Genomic DNA, 13,261 nt, shown 5'->3' with positions numbered 1-13,261 from the left:
TGATAGAGAACTGGGTAAGGAATGATAGAGCTGTCGTTTGCAACTGTCAGCATCTAGCACAAGATTGAATTTCCTTTTGTTGAGTTGGTTACTCAGGTGTACAATCTTGGCCATCTTTTAGTTCTTGTGCCCTCAGTTTATCCTAATGATGTAACTCTGCCAAGATCCCTAGGTCCACAGACCTCTCTGTCTATATCCCCAATCTGACAGACTAGAAATGTACTTCACTCTGATTTTTTTCTTGTATTTCCCAGTCAGGACTGGCACAGTTTCTAGTTCTTTGTATAGGAGTTGTGTTGTGAAATCCACCGAACTTCTTCCTGCTACCATTTTATCTTGGTTCCACCATCTTTCCCCAATGCTCTTATTTTCCAGTTGGTATCTGCAAATGATAGTGACTGGGGTCAGAACAAATTCATCTTTTAAAAACTAGCCTTGCCACAAATGAACTACTCAAAATCTTGCAAAACTAGAAAATGATCCCTTCACACCCTCTATACTAAGTGTAAATTCAGCCTTTCTGGGTCTTGTCTTTACACTTCATTGACTCTGACAATCATCTGTAAATTTTCTGAAGTCAGGGGCACTCCCTGGGTTCCCTAGGAAGTTTTTAATTTTAGTTTGAGTTTTTGGGGGGTTTTGGTTTTTGGGTTTTGCAAGTCAATGGGGTTAAGTGATGTGCCCAAGGTCACACAGCTAGGTAATTTAGTGTCTTGAGGCGCGACTTGAAGTCAGGTCTTCTATCCACTGTGCCACCTGGCTGTCCCTCTCTGAGGTTTTAAGGGTAGAAGCATGACTAAGATGAAAATATGTTGAATATGATTGTACTTGTACAACCTATATCAGATTACTCGCTGCCATGAAGAGGGAGAGGTAAAGGGTGTCAGAAAAATGTGGAACTCAAAAACTTAGAAAAAGATGAATTTTGAAAACTTTTTTTGCATGTAATTGGAAAAAATAAAATAACATAAAAAAGATGAGGGTGAAGTATGTGAAAAGGATAGGCAGGCATAAGGAACTAAATTGATATACCCCTTCTAGCAACTTTGGTGGAATTGAGTTGGTAGAGGGGAGGAAGAAAAGGAAGTAACGGATATACTTGCAAGTCAATTGGCAAGGAGACTATTGAGGGTGTGACTTGAGAAGAAAGATTGAAATGAAGAATGATTGGGGCTATCAGTCAAATAGTAGTGTAGGAAGGCAATCACTGATCAGGTGAAAGAGAACCAATAGTAGAGGCATACCTCATTTTTCTGTTTTGCTTTATTGCATTTCACAGCTACTGAATATTTTACAAATTGAAGGTTTCTTCCAACCCCCTTGTCAAGTGAATCTATTGGTACCATTTTTCCAACAGCATGTGCTCACATCATGTTTCTGTGTCACAATAAAATATTCAAAACTTTTTCATTATTATTATATAAACTGTAGCGATCTGTGATCGGTGATCTTTGATGTTTCTATTGTAATTGTTTTGGGACACCAGGAACTGAGCCATAAAAAACAATACATATAATTGATAAATGTGTGTATTCTGACTGTTCTCCAAGACACAAATATATTAAAAATAGGCCAATTAATAACTTACAATGACTAAATTTTAAGTAAAAGGAAGAGTCCGTGTGGCAAACATCACTGTTGTCTTATTTTAGGAAATTGCCATAACCACTCCAACTGTGAGCAACCACCACCATTATCAGTCCATAGCCATCAATATCTGCAAAAAGATTACAACTCACTGAAGGCTCAGATGGTGCTTAACATTTTTTTAATAATAAAATGTTTTTTAAAATTAAAGTATATACATTATTTTTAGACACTAATACTATTGCACACTTACTAGAATAGTGTAAACATAATTTTTAAATGGAAATAAAAAAATTCATGTGATTTGCTTTATTGTGATAGTGTTGAACAGAACCCACAATATCTCTAAGATATGCCTATATTCTTGTAAATGTAAAACAACTCTCCAAAAAGAAAATAGAACACACTTTAAAATTTAATCTGTATTAAGATTTTCTACATTGCTTTCCTAAGTCTTGATCATCAATAAAACAATAAAGCAAACCTTGATCTATTAACATTTACTCTCTTTGAGTTAGAGATATTCACAATGAAAATTTAACAATCAGGTCTCATAAGTTGCTTTTAACTGACTTCAGTACATCCCTGCTGAGAACTGAATAGAAGTTCTTCCAGGGCAGGGTCTCCAATGTGACAATAGGTTGTTTGTGAAGAGGCTACGGTGGTAGACAAGAGTGAAGTGTAAGAGTGATTTCCATCTCTTAAGCCTAGATCATGCTCGTTTTTATTTATATTGAGGAATGGAATGGAAAATAGTCTATATTTGGGAAGTGGATTAGAGCTAGTCTCTGGAGGACTCTCCAGCTACAGCTGTAACATCTTGACCTAGACACTTGTAAAAATATAGTTCATAATTGTGTGATCATCTTGTATTTTTAGATAGTTAACGTAACAGTACAGTCTTCAGGGACACGTGAAATGATGTGCTGGACTAGAAGTTAGATTCATTCTTGTTGTTTGTATTATTACATAGTGATGTCTGTGTGGTGATGGTTCCCATAGAAACAAAATAACATTATTTTCCAACATAAGAAATGCCTAGAAACTCCTATGATTTATGGAAAACTTGCATTTTATTTCCTAATCTTGCTTAGCTAAAAGCCTTTGTGCCTTTTCTGTTTAAATAAAAGAAACAGATGAGTAAGTGTAGTTAGATTATTAGTGAAGGCATTTTGGTGTTTTGAGTATTAAGGTTGGCTTTCTGTATCACTAATTCTCTGTAAATTAATTTTGCATATTACAATATATCCTTGCTAAGGATTTCATTGAATTGTGAAAACATTTTCTCTAAAGCTGTAATTTTTAGAAACACTTTAAATTCCTTTTCCTATGATACCCATGGAAATTGAAATGTCTATCTTCTTGGAATATGGAAGTCATGGTAGTAAATGGAACCAATAGGAAGTCAATTTGAATAGAGTAAGAGAATTTCAGAATAAGCATTATAAAACCATTATATTAGGTGAAATAATTTTGTAGGTAAAGTCTTTTTATTAGCAGTTTTAGGTATATTCCCATTCTTTGTGGACCAGAATTTTAGTTTTAGTATTTTTTAAATTGATTACTAACCAGGCAATACAGAACAATTGAAATATGCAAAAGCACTTGGGAAGTTCTTAATTCAGCATGGTTATTTAAAAAGAAAAAACAATCCCTAAAAACAAAACAAAAAAAAAAAAAAAGAAAGAAATGGGGCGGCTAGGTGGAGTAGTGGATAAAGCACAGGCCTTGGAGTCAGGAGTACCTGGGTTCAAATCCAGTCTCAGACACTTAATAATTACCTAGCTGTTTGGCCTTGGGCAAGCCACTTAATTGCCTTACAAAAAAAAAAGTTAATTTAACTATTGCTGTCTTAAGTTTTATCCCTAGTTCAGCAGGATTCCAGTGTTCTTTTCCACTATGCCATGGTCAAATCACAGAATTCCTAGAGTTGAAAGAGAACCAAGCAATCATCTCATTTAACCTGTGTCTAACATAGTAATCCCACATTCTTGACAAGTCATCTTGTCCTCCATTTTAAGCCTCTAGGGAAGGTTGTACTCACTTCCTCCTTAAGACAGTCTAAGATACTCTTAGCTCTAATTGCTAGTAAATTTTTCCTGACATTTAACTTAAATCTTCCTCTCTAGATACTTTACCCTATTGCTCCTGTCCTACCAAAAGGGTTCAAATAGAAGTTTAATATTTCTTCTAAGATTTTTTGTTTTATAAATGTATTTTATCTTTATATCCCAATAATTTTTCCAACCACCCATAGCAGATAAAGCAAATTGATCCCATACAGGTACCTTATCTGCAATGGATGCAATATTGAGTCCAAGTAGTCCCTTCTCCCTTTCTGCCATGAAGAAAGAGGGATGTTTTATTATCTCATCTCCAGAAAAAACCTCACAAGTTCTTTTTATCACTCAGAGTTCAACTTCCTTTTAGGGTTACACCACTGCAGTCACTATGTATATCATCCTCTTGGTTCTCCTCATTTTGTTCTGTATCAGATCATATAAATTTCCCCATTTTTCTTTAATTCCTCTTTATTTCTTACTACACAGTAATACACCATAATTTTTCAGTCATTTCCCAATTAATGGACACCCATTTTGTTATTAGTTATTTACTACTACAAAGGCTTGCTACTGCTAATATTTGGTTACACTGCTTCCATTTTTAACTTTCTGGGTTATATGATCAGTCATGGGATTACTGTGTCTAATAATATAAACCTTTAATCATTTTTCTTGCACAATTTTAAATTGCTTTCCAAAATGAGCTCTATTTTTTTCACATAGATTCAATTACCACTGTATCCTTTCATTTTCCCATACCCAGAAAGCCACCTCTCTTTTTTTTTTTTTTTAAGATTTTTTTGCAAGGCAAACAGGGTTAAGTGGCTTGCCCAAGGCCACATAGCTAGGTAATTATTAAGTGTCTGAGACTGGATTTGAACCCAGGTACTCCTAACTTCAGGGTCAGTGCTTTATCCACTACACCACCTAGCCGCCCCAAGCCATCTCTTTTAAGAAAAAATTTTGATTTATCTCTGACCTTTTTATCACTGAGCTTCTAGTAATAGAATCCCTGAATCAAAAAGTTTGGACATTTTGATGACTTTTTCTGACCAAGTCCAAGTTGTCTTCCAGAATAGTTATACTTATTCACAACTCCACTAACAATGCCTTAATGTATTCATATTTCCACAACTACTCCAAAATTGACTATCCCATTTTTTTATCCCAATTTGCAAGTCAGTGAAATCAAAAAATTGTTTTAATTTGCAGTGAAACACATTTCTATGAAATCATTTGTAGTTTGTAAATCTTTTGAAAATTATGCTTTGACCACTAAGTATACCCCTATTTATATGTGATAACTTTCTGAATACTCGAACAAATAAGCAATCTCTCCAAGTCTTCTTTTACGTAAGATAAATATTCCCAATATCTTCCCTCTACTATATTTTCATGTCTCTAGTCCCTTTACCATCTTGCTTAAAGTCTTTTCAACTCAATGCCTAGAACTGAATACAAAACTCCAGATGTGCTCTGACCAGTGCAGAGCATAGCAAGACAATTACCTCCCTTGTTTTGAGCCCCATGCCTTACTTAAAGCATCCCAAGATCAAACTAGCTCTTTTGGCTGCTGTGTCACATTGTAGTGGAAATTATCTAACCATATCCCTTGCCTTGCGGGCTGGGCCCGTTCTTTTTCTTAATATGTATCAAAAATTGTCCTTGAGCCTTAATCAGCTCAGGGGCCTATGACTTTGACTTTTTGACTGTCTTATAGACAAAAGGTCCAGGAGGCTTTAGACAGCTGACCCAGCAACATTAACCAAGCAATGCTCAAATGAATCAACCCAATGTCCTTGATAAATATCCTTATTGAATAGTGTTCCCCTGCTTATTGCTAAGTAAATCTCCTTTTGTTAGCCACTAAAACTTCAATGAGTGTCATTTTATTCCAGATGCTAAACTACCAGGAGACTAGACTGAATCAAACCTTTCTTATAATACTTACTGTCATAGCCTACAATCTATTAAAAAATTACCATCTCTTTTTTTTACACAAACTGCTATCTAACTATACTTCCCTTACTGTATAGTTGTACAGTTGAGTTTTAGAATTTAAGTGTAAGACAATTTATCCCTATAAAATTTCATTTCATTCTAGTTCTGACCAAGCCAGTGATTCAGGACAACTTCCTTGCCCCCTTAAAGAGAATCTAGTCCAACCTATTTAAACAAACACTGCTCCTACTATATTCCTTTTATTCAACTGTGGGTTCAAGTCATTGTCAGATCACAGAAAGATAATTTAAGAATTATTGGGTTACTTGAAAACCATGATTTCAAAAAAAAGGGACCTTTCCCAGAAACATACTGATGGACAAAATTGTCCATTCAAATACATATTAAAATTTGAGCATTAGACATTCCTCATCCACTCGGGTTTTCCTTTTTGCCTGATCAGGTCATATTGTTGAGTGATTGGAGAGTTCTTAAGAAGTCTCTGCAGTGTTTCAGGGCTTGGTGAAATCAACCTAATGTCACCTACAAAAAAGGAGGATTCCACAAGAAACCCCTCTTCAGCTTAGATTCTGCATTAGATATAATATCAGAGTGATGAATGGTAAGCTTGTATTTCAGTTTACACCCTCACCTGATGATTATGATTAGAGAATCATTGAACATTGGATATTGTCATATTTTTTTTACTGAATCTTGGATGATTTAATGCATGGATGGGAAAACACCTTCTTGAAAAAGAATTTGTAAGATGGAGATTGCTCTTGGTCCATTTTTGAATACTAATTGCAAAAGATTGATCAATTATAATACCCTTTCAATAACTCATAAAAATATTGTAAAAATGAGAGATATGAAGAACTGAGGATAGAGAGCAATAAAATATGTTTTCCAAAAATTATTTACGCATAGAATCATAGATTTAGAACTGGAAGAGATTTTAAAACTTAAGACCAATGCTTTTATTTAATAGAGGAGGAATCTGAAACCTACAGAAATTTATTGACTTGCTAGGATGGGATTTAAGCCTAGATCTTTCTGATTTCAAATATGATCATGTGTTGGAGGTAAAGATCTTTAGTAGATAATCAGAATGCTCCACTGATTCTATCTTGTTAATCAGGAGAAAGCAAAGGTTCCTGATTTGTACAATGTATCCATTGTGGGGAATTTATGGGAGGTCATGGACAAGAATCACAAAATTGGGCAGGCATGGATAAGGCACAATTTGCATCATTAGAGAGAACTTCCAAATTGATGAAACATTATATTTAGCCCATTGTTTTAATTTTTCTCAGTCTTTTGAATCCTAAAACTGTTACCTAGTATTTCTCTTTCCTCCAAACAAATGTGCAAATTTGATGAGTGTGCTTTCTATTTAATCATCCATATATATATCACTGATTGTGTGTGTGTGTGTGTGTGTGTGTGTGTGTGTGTATTAAACAATAGAGGACTTCCAAGAATCAATGTAGCTCTAAATGAATTCTGGCACAACAGAAACAACAAAAAGTTGGGATGAAAAAATTTTCTTGCCCAAGACAACTTGGGAGGTCAGCAGGAAAGGTCTTGTCTTACTCAAATAAAAGAGGAATGCAATCCAGAGCAGACAGCTTCCTGGAAAGTCAATAGCAAGTCCTGTTTTAGCAAGTTGGCTAGAGGCCCTGAGCCCTAGTGCAGCACCAAGTGAATGGGTAGATCCCAGCACCAAGTTCCCTAGGTGCCTGAGCACCAACCACTCTACCCCCTTCCCTTTACCTCACCCTTGCCTCAGCCCCAAGCAAGCTGCCAGACCCTGCAGCCCCAGCACATCACAAGGGTCCCCAGTGGGCCTCAGGGTAATGCTTGAACAGTACCAGTCAATTAGCCAGGGTCTGCAGCCTCTTATCCAAGAAGCTAAACACAGTACCCCTTTGCCACCAAGAGCAGAGCCCAATTTTTTTTTTGCAAGGCAATGGGGTTAGGTGGCTTGCCCAAGGCCACACAACTAGGTAATTATTAAGTATTTGAAGCTGGATTTGAACTCAGGTACTCCTGACTCCCAGGCTGGTGCTCTATCCACTGTGCCACCTAGCTGCCCCCAGAGCCCAATTTTAAAAGTAACAAAATAGTCTGGGAAAGAGCAAAAAAACAAACTTTAAAAAATCAACCTGACAATAGAAAGTTATTATGGTGACAGGAAAGATCAAGACAAACTCAGAAGAAAACAGCAATGTCAGAACATTTACATGAATAGCCTCAAAGAAAAATGTGAATTGACCTCAAATCCAAAAAGAATTCATGAAAGAACTCAAAAAGTAGTTAAAACAAATAAGAGAGGTAGAAAAAACTGAGAAAAGAAATGAGAGTGAATCAAGAAAAATCATGAAAAAAGGCAATAGTTTCATAAAGGAAGCACAAAAGGGGGGAAAAATATATAAAATTTACTGGAAAAAAAACAACAGCTCCCTAAAAGTAGGATTAAATGAAAAATGAAGTTAAAAATAAAAACTGACTGAAGAAAATTTCTCCTTAAAAATTAGACTCAGACAAGTGAAAGTTAATGATTCCATGAGATACCAAGAATCAATCAAGCAGGGAGCAGCCAGGTAGCATAGTGGATGGAGCATGGGCCCTGGAGTTAGGAGGACCTGAGTTCAAATTTGAGCTCAGATACTTAATAATTGCTTAGCTGTGAGACCTTGGGCAAGTCATTTAATCCCATTGCCTTAAAGAAAAATTTTTCTTTAAAAATAATCAAGCAAAATCAAAAGAATGAAAAAATAGAAGAAAATGTAAAATACCTCATTGACAATCTGGAAAATAGATCACAGAAAGATAATTTAAGAATTATTGGGGTTGGAAGGAACTCAGGCCAGAGCACTGAGCCCTTCTCCTCTCGCCCGCTTAGGGAGAAGCCCCTTGCCAGGAGGAATCGGCCCAAGAGTCTGGTGATGGGAAGCCTTTGGCTGTGTCTGTGGGCTCTGGGAGCTGTCCTCTGCAGGACCAGGGGCGAGCCCTCCGGCGAGCTCATCAACGACAGGCCCATCATAGGAATATTGGCTCAACGTAACCACATGAAAAATTTCCAAGATTTTGGAGAGTATTACATTGCTTCTTCATATCCAAAATATCTGGAGTCTGCAGGTGCAAGGGTTGTACCAGTCAGGTTAACACTTTCAGACAATGAATATGATAAACTCTTTCAGTCTATCAATGGGATACTTTTACCTGGTGGAGCTGTCAGTCTTTGGTCTTCAAGATATAGCTCTATAGCTAAATTGTTTTATAACAAAGCTTTGATGGCTAATAAAAAAGGAGATTATTTTCCCATTTGGGGAACATGCCTTGGATTTGAAGAACTTACTGTCTTGACAAGTGGGGAACTATTACTAACTTCAACCAAGACTGAGGGAATTGCTTTGCCTTTGAACTTTACTGAAGCTGTAACTGAAAGTAGGATGTTCCAGAATTTCTCTAAAGACTTGTTAGAGGCATTTGCAACAAAACCTCTAACTTCAAATTTTCATAAGATGAGCCTTTCCTTGACGAATTTTACTAAGAATAAGGAGCTAAGTGAGTTTTACAGGGTTTTATCTACAAATACATGTGATGGCATTGAATTTATCTCCACAATGGAAGCATATGACTACCCCATTTATGGTGTCCAGTGGCATCCAGAGAAGAGTGCTTTCGAATGGGTCAATTTAGATGGTTTAGTTCATTCTCCACAAGCTATTGAAAGTTCATTTTACATGGCACAATTCTTTGTAAATGAAGCTCGAAAAAGTCATCACCATTTTGCAAATAAAGATGAAGAAGCTAAAGCTTTGATTTATAATTATGTGCCTGTTTACACTGGAAATAAGTCTATATTTCAGCAATGCTATTTTTTTGATTGAATGTCTTTGGAAAACTTTGTTAGAACCATGGTGATTTGTTAATGGAGTCATTAAACTATTTTTATTTGTGTCAAAACCCTGTCATTTTTTTAGTTGCATACTTTGTTCTGTTTTTGCCCTTGTAGACTTTCTCTCTTTGTCTTTGTAGACTTTCCACTCAGTGAAATGAGGCTTCTAGTTCCTGCTTTAGCAGAAGTAAAATTCCATTATATTTAAAGAGATGGCAATATTCTCCTTGCTTTCTGCAAATTGGAAGAAAAAATAATAATTGGCTTGTTGAAAATGGAGGAAAGGATTTTTAATCTCATAAAGAAGAAATACTGTAAAATTTACACAGGTAATTTAATATCTGTGCAAGATAATTTACACTTTAAAAATATTAATCTTTCTGCAAAGAATAGTAATTGCCAAGTAATTGGCAAGATCAAGTTTTTTATTTTTTTTTTAATCTTGAGACTTAAGCAAAATGGAAGGAAATTTAAATTAGTCAAGTGAATACCTCATAATCATTAATGACTATATCAAACTTTTTAGAATGATTTTAGATGAGATGCTGTGCATTTTATATAAGACCTTTGACTGAATGCCATGTTTCCTGTTGAGAGGAGAAGGCCCAGAACTTACAAGTTAAGAGATGACTTAAACTTTTTTTGAGGGGAGGCAATTAGAATTAAGGGAGTTGCCCAGGGTTACACAGCTAGTAAGTATCTGAGGGTAGATTTGAACTCAGGTCCTCCTGACTTCAGGGTTAGTGCTCTATCCATAGCACCAGCTAGGGCTCCTGATGACTTAGGCTTTTTTTTTTTTGCCCCTTTTAAAAAAAAATATTTTATTTTCTCCCCAATTGCGTATAAAAAGAATTTTACAATTCTATTTTAAAAATTATCCTATTCCTTTCCTTCCTCAGTCTTCTCACTGAAATGGCAAACATTTTGACATAGTTTATACAAGTGTAGTCATGCAAAACACATTTCCATGTAAGGATGACTTAGACTTTTATTTATTTATTTTTTGGGTTTTTTTGTTTTTTTGTTTTAGATTTTTTGCTAGGCAATGGGGTTAAGTGGTTTGCCCAAGGCCACATAGCTAGGTAATTATTAAGTGTCTAGATTTGAACCCAGGTACTCCTGACTCCAAAGCTGGTGCTTTATCCACTATCCCACCTAGCCGCCCTGACTTAGACTTTTAAACAGTACAGCTGAGCCAGCATACTACCTAGGAAATCATGAATGTTGTTTTCCTTCATCAGTTTTCCATCAACATATTAAAGTACAACTAATAAAAATCAGGAAACAGCCATTGTGACAGCAAATCAAAAATCATAAATCATTGCAGATTTCTTGAAATTATCATTTGAACCTCTTGTAGGGTCAGACTAATGATTTTTGTTAGTATTTGAGAAACAATGAACAAATACATGAATTCAAGTTGTGGGATTATAATTAGAGTGATTGAGGAAATCTTAGTGTCCTTTTTTCACATTTGTAGCAAGTATAATCATTCATTATAGTTATAATATTTTACCTTCTTGTGACCAATGAGATTTCTTCCAATGAACTTAGGCTTTATGGAGAATCAAGCCATTATGGAGAAAGCCATATTCTTCTTGCTTTCTGCAAATTAGTAAAAAAAAAAAAAAAAAGTAGTTTAACCAAAATGTAGAAAAGGATTTTTACTCACTTGAACAAAGAAGAAATTATGTAAAATGTTATAGGTGATTAATATCATTTAGGTAAAATGATTTGAGTTTTAAATATAATTAATTTATGTCTAGTCTAATGGAGTATTAGTGTTTATCAATGTATGTATCATAATAGGTTTTAATATGCAAACTGACATTTAGTATTTCTCTTAAAGAACCTAGGTTCAATTAAATTTTTTTCATTAAGACAACTACACAATTCACCAGATCTTCCCTAAAAAAATAAATCATTATTCTTCATATAAGAAGTATATCTCTAGTCAAATACTTTAATTCATGTTGCTGCTAATATTTCTTCATTTTTTGGATCATAATGTATTTATATTAATGATGGTGATCTGATAAGTGTCTTAGAGATTATTTACATTAATAAAATATACTTGTTTACAAGTAAACAAAATACCCCTCCCCCCATGAATATAGATAGACTTGCTTGGGTGAAAAAGTAAAGGGGAGAGAAAAAAATTAAAATTAGAAAAAATAATAGTAATAATTGTAGGTATGGCCAGGTGGCGCAATGGACAAAGCACCAGCCCTGGAGCCACGAGCACCCAAGTCCATATCCAGCCTTGTAAACCCAATAATCACCCAGCCATGTGACATGCAAGCCACCTGATCCCCACTGCCCTGCAAAAACCAAAAAGAAGAAAGAAAAAAAAGACCCAAAATAAAATAAAATAGTAATAATAGTAGGGGTGGCTGGGTGGCAGACAGAGCATTGGCCCTTGAGCCAGGAGCACCTGGGTCTGAATCCGGCCTCAGACACCCAAAGATCATTCTGCTATGTGGCTCCAGGCAGGCCACCCAGCCCCACTTGCCCTGCACCCTCCCCCAAATAATAATAACAAAAAATGTGCTTCAGTCTTTGTTCCAACACCATCAACTCTGTCGTGAGTGGATCACATTCTTTATAAGTCCATCGCAAAAGTTACTTCCATATTTTTCCAATGTTGCCATTGCTGATCGCAACTCCCTCCTTTCTTATTTCTCCACTACCATGTACTATATTTTCTCTCTCCTTTCACTCTGACTCTGCTGTAGGGTCACTGAGTGGTGCAGCAGACAGATCCCTGGTCCTGGGGCCAAGAAGCCCTGAGCCCCCCTACTACCCCTTAGGCCCAGAATCCACCTGGCCCCATGGTCCTGGGCAGGCCATCCAATCCCAGCCCCTTGCAAGAAGTAAAAAAGAAAATGTGTTATATCTGACAACTCTCCTCCCATGGTCCATCTTCTCCATCACTCACATCCACCCCTTCCCCCTGTCCCCCTTCTCTCCTTCTTACTCCAGATGTCTATACTCCATTGAGTATATATGCTGTTTCCTCTCCTAGCCACCTCTGATGAGAGCAAAGGTTCCCTCATTCCCCCTTGCCTCCCCCTTTCCATATCATTGCAATAGCTCATTGTAATAAAGAAAAATCTTATTATGTGAAATATCTTGGACTATTCCCCCTCTCCTTTTTCTTTCTCCCTTTCCATTTCCCTTTTTTTCCTATTGACTCCATTTTTACACCATATTTTATCTTCAAATTCAGCTTTCTCCTGTGCTTCAACTATAAAAGCTCCCTCTACCTGCTCTATTAACTGAGATGGTTCATAATGAATATTATCAGTATCATTTTTCTATGCAGGAATACATGCAGTTCATCCTCATTAAGTCCTTCATATTTCCCCCCTCTCCTCCAATCTCCATGCTTCACCTGAGTCCTGTATCTGAAGATCAAACCTTCTGTTCAGCTCTGGCCATTCCAAAAGGAACCTTTGAAATTCCCCTGGTTCATTGAAAGTCCATCTTTTTCCCTGGAAGACGACGTTCATTCTTGGCTGCATTCTAAGCTCTCTTGCCTTCTGGTATATTGTATTCCAAGCCCTGCGAGCTTCCAGTGTAGTTGCTGCTAAGTCCTGTGTGATCCTGACTGCAGCTCCACGATAGTTGAACTGTGTTCTTCTGGCTGCTTGTAATATTTTCTCTTTGACTTGGGAGTTCTGGAACTTGGCTATAATATTCCTAGGGGTTGGTTTTTTGGGATCTCTTTCTCTGGGGGATCGGTGGATTCTCTCCATTTCTA

General features: G+C 36.3%; 1 pseudogene; it reads left to right on the top strand.

The window, feature by feature from the left end:
- LOC141507772 (gamma-glutamyl hydrolase pseudogene) overlaps nt 1-11,772 on the top strand; it is a 28,479-nt pseudogene extending 16,707 nt beyond the window's left edge.
- Nucleotides 11,773-13,261: the final 1,489 nt, after the last annotated feature.

This window comes from Macrotis lagotis, chromosome 1 (genome assembly GCF_037893015.1).
Source record: "Macrotis lagotis isolate mMagLag1 chromosome 1, bilby.v1.9.chrom.fasta, whole genome shotgun sequence".
Classification (NCBI taxonomy): Eukaryota; Metazoa; Chordata; class Mammalia; order Peramelemorphia; family Peramelidae; genus Macrotis; species Macrotis lagotis.
Note: the sequence above shows the minus strand (reverse complement) of the source record. Positions and strands in the feature narration are given on the sequence as shown.